The 9,863-nt window shown below is 34.6% G+C and overlaps 1 pseudogene; it reads right to left on the reverse strand.

The window, feature by feature from the left end:
• Nucleotides 1–4,107: 4,107 nt before the first annotated feature.
• LOC131027002 (L-ascorbate oxidase-like) lies at nt 4,108–7,241 on the reverse strand (annotated as a pseudogene).
• Nucleotides 7,242–9,863: the final 2,622 nt, after the last annotated feature.

A 9,863-nucleotide genomic window follows, 5' to 3' on the forward strand; every position in this document is an offset into this window, starting at 1 on the left:
ATAAAATTTGTCCAGTCTGGAGTAAATACGATTAGAGCCTTGTTGCAAGTTGCACCAAGTGTACCATAGGTTAGAAGCAGTAGTTTTAGTGCCCTTGAGGGGGTCAAATAACTGGAGTTTTTGTTTAAGTTTGTCCCAGTGAGGTTTTTCTGCATTTTTCCATTCAAAAGGAAGTCCCCTAGCCTTGTCATCTTGATGCTCAGTCATATTGAAGTCACCAGCCACTATCCAGGGGATACTTGGGAGGGAAGTCAGCCAGATCCAAAGGGACACTCTTTCCTTGTAGTCATTAGGTGCGTAGATAGAGAAAACACCAAAGCTGGAGCCCCTAATATCTAGGGTAGCCCAGGCTGCTCTGTTGCAAGGGGAGATCCCTTTGTCCCTAATGTTGCTTGCCCACTTAGGGGAGATAAGAAGGCCAACTCCTCCCTTTCCTTTCAGGTGGTTGGTGCAAATTTTGATTGCATCTCTCCAGATAAAGTCAAGTGAGCTGTCAAGATGGAAACCCACGGATTTAAGTTCTTGCAGCATCAAGAAATCTATGTTCTTATGGTGGCTCAGAGAGCTTTTGATGACAAACTTCCTATCAGGCAACTCAAGGCCTCTAATATTCCAAGAGATGTATTTCATTAGAGAGGAGGGTTAATAGGTTCAACTAGGGAGACCGCAAGGATCTCCGGCCTTCTTTTTATTCTTGGAGCCCATAGGCCTACCTTTTTTTTTAGTCAAGGAGGATCCTTTTATAAGGTCATCCTCATCTTCACTAACTTCAGATGGTTCATTCCTAGTAGTTGCAATTCCTCCTATGTCGGACCCAGACATCTGGGAGTTTGGAAAGCCAAGGAGAACTGTGCTAGACCTAATTTCTTCAAGACCCTTATTGGCGTAGATTACTTCAATAACATGATTATCTTCTAACTCTTTGAGCATAGAGGTTGTCGAAGGGTTGGTGATGTTAACTTCAGGGGTAAGCCCTGCAGGTGATGAGGAGTCCGAATTCTTGGGGATTTCAGATCTGATCATCACACTTGCAGGGTTATCACTGGTGCTAGCAACATCAGCACTGCGGCTAGGGTTCTCAAGTTTCTTAACCATTTTTTTTACCACAGAGTTTGCCGAGGTTCGAGTGGGAGCAAGTGAGCTATTATTTGTAGGGAGGGGGTAATCGCAGATGCCCGTTACTTGGTTGAAAGTTGGGATAGTAGGATGGCTTTGATTTGGGGCGTTCAGGTTGATAATTTTTCTCCTACGCTTTCTAGAAGTGACCAACTAAAAATAGTCAGAGGGTGATTCTGGAGGACCAATTGATGGATCAGAGGCCAGACCGAGGTGATCAAAGACAAGGGGCGAGTGATCAATGTGCATGGGTTTGAATTCTGAAGAATTGGTGATGGGAATAGCGGCTTCTTCGTTAACAGGGAGCGGGGTGGATGAGTGTTGAGAAATCTTGGTTCTAGGGTTCGTGGAGGCATCAGTTGAGTTACTATTGGGTTTATGATTTCTGCGATTAATGATTGGGCAATTTTTCCAAAGATGCCCTTCTTTTTTGCAGAGAAAGCATGCATTTAATCCTCCAAGCATTTCAATAGGGCAGACAAAGGTTTCTTCATTGACGTTGAGGGTTAAAGATGGTGGGATATCAATCCCTGGCTTAATTGATACAAGCATTCTGACATCCAGGTTAGGGACAAGGCGGGTCATTTCATCAATACGGATCATTTTTCCAAAAGGTTCCATTAACTGTGGAAGAAAACACCAAAGGAAGGGGGGGACATCCTTGAGGATGACCCACCTAGGGGAGGATAGTGTGAGAAACTCATCACAGACCGCCTCTGGAGACCAAGCTAGGGCACGAAAGGAAGTATTTCCAACTGTCTAGTATTGACACTTTAGTGCCTCCCTTTGAGCCTCGTGAGAATTAAAGAAAATAAGGTAGACCCTTTTGAATTTGTCTGCAAAATGATATTTTAAGCTCTAATTTTAAATTCCAGAGGTTATGAAACTAGTTGTCTAAAAATTTCCTAGGTGGGCATTTCTCGACATCAACACATGCAAAGAAAATGACCATATTACTTAACCTAGTCTTTTCCGAGGCAATTTCATTCAACATTTCCAAATTGGGCGAAATGCAGAAGGAACCCGAGATAGTGCTAGTGCATTTACCTTCCTCACTGGATCTTTCTTTGCCAGGAGCCTTAGAAAATCGCGTGTTAGGGTTGACTCCATTTGCAGGTGGGGAGACGGTTTCGGTGAAAGATTTCTTTGGCGGAGATTTAGATTGATTTGCGGATTTAGGGCCGTTAATGGCACCGCCATTCGATTCTGACTCCATAGGAAGCCAAAGGTTAAGCCGCACGAGCAACCAGGTAGGTGGGGGAAGTTGCGAATTAAATGAAGTGCAGTATTAAATTTGCAAACAGAAGGAAAGAAAAGAACGGAAAAAATAGTAGTGGAGAGGAGTTTCAAACCGGGTGGAGGAGAATTAACCCCTCCACAAAGATGCCAAGGTTTCCACGTCACCACATTTGCCTCGAACAGCTCGCAAACAACCAGACTTAGTGATCGTAGGCCTCGAGGTTCGTAGATGTCAGATTCACAATCGCCAAGTTTGCAAACCACAACCGAAATTAAGAGATAAGTTGGCAGATTGTATTTTGCTGATGGAGAATGCACTTGCTGAACCTGTACGACTAGCTTAGATAATTCATGCCACCTTCAATTGTTGCCGAATTTGCCAAATAATGGTGCGTTTTACAGCTACACCCCTCAATGCCCCCTTTGCCCACAATTTCAGAATTTATTAGGGCCCACAAGACATAGATCGAACCTCCTGCAACTTGTACAACTAGGGTATGTACTGCCTGTTGTAATTTGAGTACGACCTTAATTAGTACTGTTGGAAATTGTAGAATATCCTCCTCTTAGGCGTGATACTGATTTGCAGATTCAATCCCTTTCTAGGCTTAGAAAACAATGGAATCATTCACAATTTTTGCAAAACTAGTGACTCTGAATGGAATCACTCTCAAAAGCAAATATCAGTGCTTATTCCAGTACCTGAGATGCTTAAACTTTGAAGATTTTTCGCTCTCTAAAGTGCAAAAGGTTGAAACCCTGGTTTCTTCCTCTCCATTTTCGCCCTCCAATTTTCGCATCTGATTTTTGCATCCGATTTTTGCATCTGATTTTCCATTAAATTTCCATAGCTATCAAATTTTCCTTGTAGATAAATTTAAATTTTCTAGAAACCAATAAGTTTTATATTTTTCTAAAATATATAATGAGTTCATTTGAATATAAATTATGTTAATTAATTTTTTTAACAGATTTAAAAATGAATTTATGTTTTCATCTTCATTTGTAATTAATTATTATATATGTATTTTTTTTACGTTAATGAAATCAAAGAAAAAAATAATGAAATCAAAGAAAATTAAAAATAATTAAACATATAATGTGATTAAAAAATTTAAATATAATTTAAAAAATAATTATATTTATTAAAAGTTTTCTATTATTTATTTATATATGTATTTTTTTACGTTAATGAAATCAAAGAAAAAAAATTAAATCTTCCTTCATTTTTAATATTTTAAAAATAATTAAACATATAATGTGATTAAAACATTAAATCTTCCTTATTTTTAATATTTTAAAAATAATTAAACATATAATGTAATTAAAAAATTTAAATATAATTTAAAAAATAATTATATTTATTAAAAGTTTTCTATTATTTATTTATATATGTATTTTTTTACGTTAATGAAATCAAAGAAAAAAATAAAAATGACAAGTTATGAAAATAATTTAGCACCGTTATTTCTTTCAAATTTAATACTGTTATTTCGGGCACTGGCTATCTCGGGGATTATTTGCACCCCCATGCCATGCATCCTCATCTACCATCCTGCGTACGGTGTACGGTACGGGGGCTTAAGAAATGGCAGGTGGTACGAGTGATAATGGGAAGAGCCACGCAAGTTTTATTATTAAACTTTTCATGTTTTAACTTACATTGTTTTTAAGATTTATTTATTTTTTATTTTTTATTTTTACTATTTATGTATTTAAGCTTTTTCTAAATTAATTTTTATTATTTATGTTTTAAAGTTTCATTAATTTGGGAGATGGCGCGGTGGGGAGCTTGGTTGAGGGATTGGGAAGATAGTTCAAGATGGCCAGTCCAGTTGGCGTCTTGGGCTGCCTGCCTCTCACGTTCACACCTGCCCAATAGTTTGAGAAGGGTCTTGATTTGCCGTTATCAGAACAGAATACGATTCGCCAGGGTAGACATCCAGGTTGTCTATTTCCACCGGCTCTACGTAATGCCCGTCTGCCTCCACGACTTTCATCTTGTGTCCCTGTATAAAAATAATTGTTATTTAACATAGAAGAAACAATCTCATTTGGGTGGGTTTGGGTTCTCCACGTAAACAAGGATTGCATTGACTGGTATCATATTCTCACAAGAGGGTATATTAGTATTTGATTATTAAAGTCAGGTGATTGAGTTGACTGACTTGGATCGCAAAGTTGAGGTCGGCAAGAGATGCCACACTTGCAATACGGAGGCGATACGTGTTCCCAGATCGTACTGGCAAGACATAAGGAGAGCACTGCTTGTTTGTAGCATTACAGGAATGGCTAGGTGTGGAGCAATTGTATTGTCCTCGTCCCTCTATCAGCAGTGACTGGTACAAAGCCAAAAACGAAATGTTAATAGGTTGATGGTAAACTGTAAACTAATAGTACCAACACATTTTTCTTTTTAAAATATCCTGGCTTATAGATTGTATATATTGTGTACATTCAACGAAGTTAGGGGAAAAATATAATAATTGCTAATATAAATAATAGCAGATAAAAAATTCGAAACCAAATCAGAGATTCAGAAACTATAAAGGAGATACAAAATCAGATTTATGGTGGTTCACTATAAAGGCTAGATCCATTCATCAAGGCAGGGCAATATATTATTTACTGCCTTTCAAATGATTATATGCATTAAATTATAATAAAATAAAATATATTTATTTGGACATAAGAATTTCCCCTCGATTGAATTTATTAATTTAAATATCATTTTATATTTCAAACACAAAGAAGTGTTGGATTATATACCAATCTTCATATTATATATATTTGTATAAAAATGTTAAAGATATTGGAATTATTTTATTTAATTAAGAGTGTTTATGTTTTACATTACAATTATTTATTTGCAAAACACATATATGAATATAAATTAAAATAAAATAAAATAATTCTTTAATAAATGAAAATAACTATATGTTTTAAATAATTTCAAATTAAATGAAAGTAACTCTTAAGTAAATCAATATAGATATCTTAAATATATTTTATATTAAGTCTATTAGTTTAAGAGACGTTCTAAAATGAATTCATGAAATTTGATATGATTATTATGTACATAAGAATCATTTAAGTTAAATTTGATAACTATTTACACTTAATGCTATGAGTTTTCCATAATCCATGTTGTATTCTATTAATTTTTTCTGGATTCCATAGTGTTTGAATTATTTATCATCAACGTTTCAAATCTTGATGATGCAAAAAGTTGATGATTAATAATTCAAACACAATCGAAAAAAAAAAAAGAGAAAACTATTTACACATCAAATATTAAATGAAATATATATTAAAATAAAATAAAAATTTGTATATATCTTATATTTTTCTTTATTTTTCATTTATATATAAGGACATATATTTTAATTTAATTAAAAATTATTTTATTTTACTCAATAAAAACAATAATATTAATGTTAAAGCATTCTACAATAGTAACATGAGGTGGATTCTTATGGTGTGAGTGTTAACATTTTTTTATATCTTTTATTTGGTAGCCATTTCTACATCATAATATTTCTATTCAATAATAGAAATAATATATTTAAAATAAGAAGCACATAAAATTTATGTTTTCATAGATGTAATAAACAAAATAACTTTTAGGTAAATAAGATAGTTCCAAATTGATATCTCTCTTTTTAGATAAATGTATTTAAGATCTCTATATTAATCCATTAGATACAACTTTTAGCTTATTTAAAACTTGTTTTATTTAACTACTTCTTTATTTTTATTATTATTATTGATACATTAATTTATAATTTAACCTAAATTAGATGAGATCATATATGAAAGACCTTATCCCCAATATGAATAGTCCAACAACTGAAACAAAAAAAATCCAAAAGAAACACAAAACTTACAAATACAATTAAGTTAATTTAATTAAATATTATATTTTACTTTTAAATTCTTCAATTTCTAATATATAAATTTATTTTAATTTTTATGAAACGATTGGAATGCACATTGCAAGTTTAACTATATTATTAATCAATTGAAAATGAAAAATACATTATTAAGCTCCATCAAACATAATAATAATTAAAACCTTTATAAAGAGAACTCTACTAAATGAAATGTACATGATATACCTGAGGTTCCCCAACCCAGACGAAGGGATTGGAAGAGAGGCCCACGGCCTGCTCATTAGTGCTCTCGTGCCACCAGTCGTTTAAAATGATACTCAGCTCTCCATCGTAGGTGAAGGGTTCTTTGCCCACCGCATCCACTATCAGCGACCCATAAAACCCTGCCGACCGCTGTAGTCCATAATGACCATGACAGAAGTACGTTCCTGGCTGCATTCACATATTCATAATCATTATTATAGTTAAGTGAAGCACACATTTCATATTGAAAAGGATTACAACTTACCCTGTCCACAACGAACTTATACACGTAGGTTTCGCCTGAGTAGATTGCACACTGCGAAATTGAAGCAGTCCCATCGCTCCAGGGAGTGCCAATCTGCAACGCAACATTCCAAGAGAGTTGTTTCCGCACTGCTAGACACATTTTCTGCTCTAAAAACATTTGTGACATTTACACTTGGTGCAAAATGAAAAGAAAAACGGATCACTTACCTGGCGAATTCCATGCCAGTGAATAACAACGTTTTCATTGGGCATCAAGTTCTCTATCTCAACAGCAATGGTGTCCCCTTCTGTGGCTCTGATGGTGGGGCCCGGGTATTGTCCATTTATAGAGATGATGTTCACCTCCACGCAATCAGGAGCCCATGTCTGGTAATTTACTTTCCATTTGTGAAAATGCACCTTTGCTTCAGTATCAAAAGATAACAATGTCAACATAAAAAACAACACAGAGAAAAGATATACTACAGAAACTCTGCCAGCCATACGAGCAGTCTAGACTATTACTAAGACCAAAATCTAAAGCCAAATAGATGGAGCTCCATAATTTCTCTCTGCGTGTTAGTCCCATTTTATAGTAATTTTAGAAGTGGGAGTCGAGTGTGAATGGGTGAGAGTTATTCTAACCACACCCAGGTCAATAGTCAAAAATCGATACATGGAGCTGCATAATTTCTCCCTGCGTGTAGTCCCATTTTATAGTAATTTTAGAAGTGGGAGTCCAGTGTGAAAGGGTGAGAGTTATTCTAACCACACCCAGTTCAATAGTCAAAGTCGATAAAATAAGGAACAAGGAATTGTGCATGCAACCAAACAGATAATGACCTTTCATGTCAATATTCAAAATCAATCGATTTCTTTCTCTTTCGGGCCTGCTTTTACTGTGCATTTTTTCTCTTGTCTATAGAAATTAGATTCGTCTTTCTCTTTCTGACTTACTTTATGTTGATGACTTTTGTGTAAATATGCACTTGCTGAGATATTTCTATCTACTAGTTGGTGTTAATGTCTGTATCTGTCCACTCTAGTAGAAAAAGGCTTGCAACTCTCTTGATTCCATGATTCATATCAAGTAGACGCAACTCTCTATAGGCAGCTTTTTGGAAGTCTCATTTACTTGGCTTATACCAAAACAAACTTATGATTTGCTATCAGATGTCTTTCAAGATTTATGCAGGAGTCAAAGAAATGTCATTTTGCAGCTAGCCGTATTTAGATATATCTAAGATATAGTTTATTATGGTCTAGAATACAAGAAGAACCTTCGCTTCTTCTTGTAAAATTATACAGACTCAGACTATGTTGGGTTTGTTGATGACCAGAAGTCAACTATAGGATTTATTTTTTCATCTTAGAACTAGTCTCATTTCATGGATTAGTAAAAAGAAACTAATTGTTTCCCTCTCATTCACTCAGGTTTAATATTGTGTCACACAAGGAGCTGTGTGTGAAGTGATTTGGCCATGTCATATTCTTGCTAACATGGGCATTCTTCAAGAAAAGACACTCATTCTTCATTGCAACAATCAAGGTGTTTCGAAGCTTGTAAAATATCTATTTTTCTATAAAAGAACAAAATTTATTGAGGCCGAATGTGATTACATTCAACAATCCTAAAATCATGCATAAATGATAACATAAATTACTAAAACATATTTATAAGTAAACATGAAGACATAGATACAAAAATGAAATAGAGATATAGAGGTGCATCTATGATAGCAAGCAGAGCTTCAAACTATCAAATGATGGAGTTGGGCACCCTAGTCTAGAGTGTGCCCAACTATCGAAAGCTACTCATATTTGGGATCAAAAGACTCATAACTCCTATTCCTCTAAATTCCAACCCAAAGAAATAGAGTGCTAGGTGTCCCTATCCAAGCTTTTTCTCCTAAACTTGTTGTGTCAATCTTTGTCTCACTTGAATCATTCTTCCTATATCTTTTAACTATCATAAAATTCTATAGATCTAAACCTTCATAAGCACAAAGAGGAGAGTTAAATATGGTTGTGGCTACTTCGGAGCTTGCCTTAGTCAAACCCCCCTTTTGGTGTTTCTTCTTCCATAAATAGTCGAGTTGGATTTGAGATAAAAGTGTATGCTTTGAGCCTTAAGTGTGTCTAGGATATTGTAAGCAATAATGTGCATGAACATAAACAAGAGCCCTACTCAAGTGTATTAGAGTGAACCCTAGATGAGGCAATCTAAATGCAACGTACAAACCAACACAAGAATGCATGAACATGTAAATAATAGTAAATAAATGATAAATGAATCTAATCTAAAGCTAAAACTTAGAAATACAAGAATGACATGAAATCGTATCAAACCCTTGATGAGAGGTACAAGATAATCATCAGTTAGTAATTCCCTAGTATACTCCAACATTCCTTGAAGCTTCCATCATCTTTGCAATAATGGCGAATGGACAATTCATGAAGACTCAATGATGAGTATTTGATGTTATTAATTTATTCTTTAGATTTGTAGACCTATGGGATCAATTTGGTAGAGTTTTGCTATCACAAGGATTGTAATTTCATGTATATCCAAATTGGAAAAACTACTAGCTTTTATATGAGCCACAAGGTTAATTTTTGGATAAAAAGGCAACAAAGAATGACCATAACCATAAATCGAGACAAAGATTTGGTAAATGTCAAGGTCGACACGTAAAACATTTAAAATTTCAAAATATGTTGGCAGGACTACTATGCAAATAGGCATGGTTCCACCAAAATAGGCTCACCAGAAGAAGGATGTAAGATTTTAAGCCTATGAATTAGATTTGATTCTAATTTTTTGGTTTTGACTCTAATTAAATGTAGAATAAGATAATTGAGTTTTGAAATGGGATATGACACATCTCCTTGAATTGGGGATTGAATTCAATGCTTGAAATGGTCCTACAATTGTCTAGAGGAGTGGAAACTAAAGCAACTGATAAGCAGAGTGTGAAATTCGACTCACAATTAAGTAGTACAATTTAGGAATCTACAATATATTTAATGGGGTTTTTAGTGTTGAATATTTCTATTCTATATGATATTCTTGCTATGATTTCTTAAGTGTATTTCCATTTATACTTATAGTTTCTTGGAGTTGCA

This window comes from Cryptomeria japonica, chromosome 10, assembly GCF_030272615.1.
Source record: "Cryptomeria japonica chromosome 10, Sugi_1.0, whole genome shotgun sequence".
Lineage (NCBI taxonomy): Eukaryota > Viridiplantae > Streptophyta > Pinopsida > Cupressales > Cupressaceae > Cryptomeria > Cryptomeria japonica.